Source organism: Rhincodon typus, chromosome 9 (genome assembly GCF_021869965.1).
Source record: "Rhincodon typus isolate 14 chromosome 9, sRhiTyp1.1, whole genome shotgun sequence".
NCBI lineage: Eukaryota > Metazoa > Chordata > Chondrichthyes > Orectolobiformes > Rhincodontidae > Rhincodon > Rhincodon typus.
In genome coordinates this window covers 90,280,400-90,282,903 of record NC_063340.1, presented here as the reverse complement: position 1 = coordinate 90,282,903, position 2,504 = coordinate 90,280,400, and the positions used below count along the sequence as shown (strand labels likewise).

Here is a 2,504-nt window from a genome sequence, read left to right as displayed (position 1 = left end):
GGTGTAGGGGCAGGTGTAGCACTTCCTGCGGTTGCAGGGAAAAGTGCTGGGGGTGGTAGGGCTGGTGGGGAGTGTGGAGCAGACAAGGGAGTCCCAGAGAGAGTGGTCCCTCCGGAAAGCAGATAAGGGTGGGGAGGGAAAAATGTCTTTGGTGGTCGGGTCAGATTGCAGATGGCGGAAGTGTCGGAGGATGATGCGTTGGATCTGGAGGTTGGCGGGGTGGTACGTGAGGATGAGGGGGATTCTGTTTTGGTTGTTATTGCCGGGGTGGGGGTGGGGGTGGGGTGGTGGTGGGGAGGTGGTGCGGTGTGAGGGATGAGTTGCGGGAAATGCGAGAGACCCGGTTGAGAGCGTTTTCGACCACTGTGGGAAGGAAGTTGCAGTCCTTGAAAAACGAGGACATCTGGGATGTCAGGATTCGAATGCCTCATCTCGGGAGCAGATGCAGCAGAGGCGAAGGAATGGGAATAGGGGATGGCATTTTTGCAGGAAGGTGGGTGAGAGGAGGTGTATTCTAGGTAGCTCGGTAGGCTTGAAATGGATATCGATTTCCAAGTGGTTGCCAGAGATGGAAACAGAGAGGTCCAGGAAGGACAGAGAGGTATCAGAGATAGTCCAGGTAAACTTAAGGTTGGGGTGGAAGGTGTTAGTGAAGTGGATGAACTGGTCAAGCTCCTCATGGGAGCACGAGGCGGTGCCGATAGAGTCATCGATGTAACAGAGGAAGAGGTGGGGAATATGGCCAGTGTAGCTTTGGAAGAGGGATTGTTCCACATAGCCTACAAAGAGGCAGGCATAGCTTGGGCCCATGTGGGCAACCATGGCCACTCCCTTTGTCTGTAGGAAGTGGGAGGAATTGAAGGAGAATACCAACCAAAACAGAATCTCCCTCGTCCTCACGTACCACCCCACCAACCTCCGGATCCAACGCATCATCCTCCGGCACTTCCGTCATCTGCAATCTGACTCCACTACTGAAGACATTTTTCCCTCCCCACCCTTATCTGCTTTCCGGAGGGCCCACTCTCTCCGTGACTCCCTCGTCCGCTCCACACTCCCCTCCAGCCCCACCACACCCAGCACTTTTCCCTGCAACCGCAGGAAGTGTTACACCTGCCCCTACACCTCCCCCCTCACCCCCATCCCAGGCCCCAAGGAAACCTCCCACATCAAACAGATGTTCACCTGCACATCTGCTAATGTGGTATACTGTATCCGCTGTTGCCGATGTGGCCTCCTCCACATCGGGGAAACCAAACGGAGGCTTGCGGACCGCTTTGTGGAACACCTGTGCTCGGTTCGCGACAAACGACTGCACCTCCCAGTCGCGAACCATTTCAACTCCCCCTCCCACTCCTTGGACGACATGTCCATCCTGGGCCTCCTGCAGTGCCACGACGATGCCACCCGCAGGTTGCAGGAACAGCAACTCATATTTCACTTGGGAACCCTGCAGCCCAGTGGTATCAATGCGGATTTCGCAAGCTTCAAAATCTCCCCTCCCCCGACCGCATCCCAAAACCAGCCCAGCTCATCCCCACCTCCCTAACCTGTACTTCCTCCCACCTATCCACTCCTCCCACCTCAAACCCCACTCCCATATTCGACCTACTAGCCTCATCCCGCCTCTTTGACCTGTCCATCCTCCCTGGACTGACCTATCCCCTCCCTAACTCCCCACCTACACTCACCTTTACTGGCTCCATTCCCGCCTCTTTGACCTATCTGTCTCCTCTCCACCTATCTTCTCCTTTATCCATCTTCTATCTGCCTCCCCCTCTCTCCCTGTTTATTTCAGAAACCCCTTCCCCTTCCAATTTCTGAAGAAGGGTCTAGACCCGAAACGTCAGCTTTCCTGCTCCTCTGATGCTGCTTGGCCTGCTGTGTTCATCCAGCTCTACACCTTGTTATCTCATAATTTAGAGCTTGCTGGAGATGGAAGCTGTAAACACGAAACAGACACTTAAAAACACTCTAACACACACACAAACTACTGTTATTTCTGCATGGTCCTAGGCATATACAACCTACAACATGCAGGCTCAGCAACATTAAGGCCAACTCCAAAGCACATTCCTTTCCAGATTGATAATGTACCCCTCGATACTGGGACATGGTAGCTTTGTCATTCTGCAAGGATGTGATTAAATAGATGAGATTAAGAAGCCTCCTTTCTCAGACCATACACCAGTCTTCTGAGCTGGAAATTTTAAAATCTCATCAAACTGGCAGATTTCCCATGTTTTCCTGTTCATTCTAATGACTATTGCTATAACTAACAGCATTGAAGTATATATCCGCAGCAGGAATGGCAGATTCAGTCGCACTTTCTCTGTTTTTGGGTTGACCTTATCCCATGGGATTGCTGGTCACAGCAGGGCAATTGGAAGAAAATAGTATGGCCTGGTGAGAGGTCACAGACTTGAAATGTATTCTCTGCTTTTCTCTCCACAGATCCTGCCAGACCTGCTGAGTTTCTCCTGCACTTTCTGTGTTCTTTTGTA

At 52.2% G+C, this 2,504-nt stretch overlaps 1 long non-coding RNA gene across 1 annotated transcript in view; it reads left to right on the top strand.

Annotated features, from left to right (window-relative positions):
- LOC125483961 overlaps positions 1 to 2,504 on the top strand; it is a 34,404-nt gene that overhangs the window by 26,365 nt on the left and 5,535 nt on the right. The gene's annotated exons all lie outside the window — the stretch shown is intronic.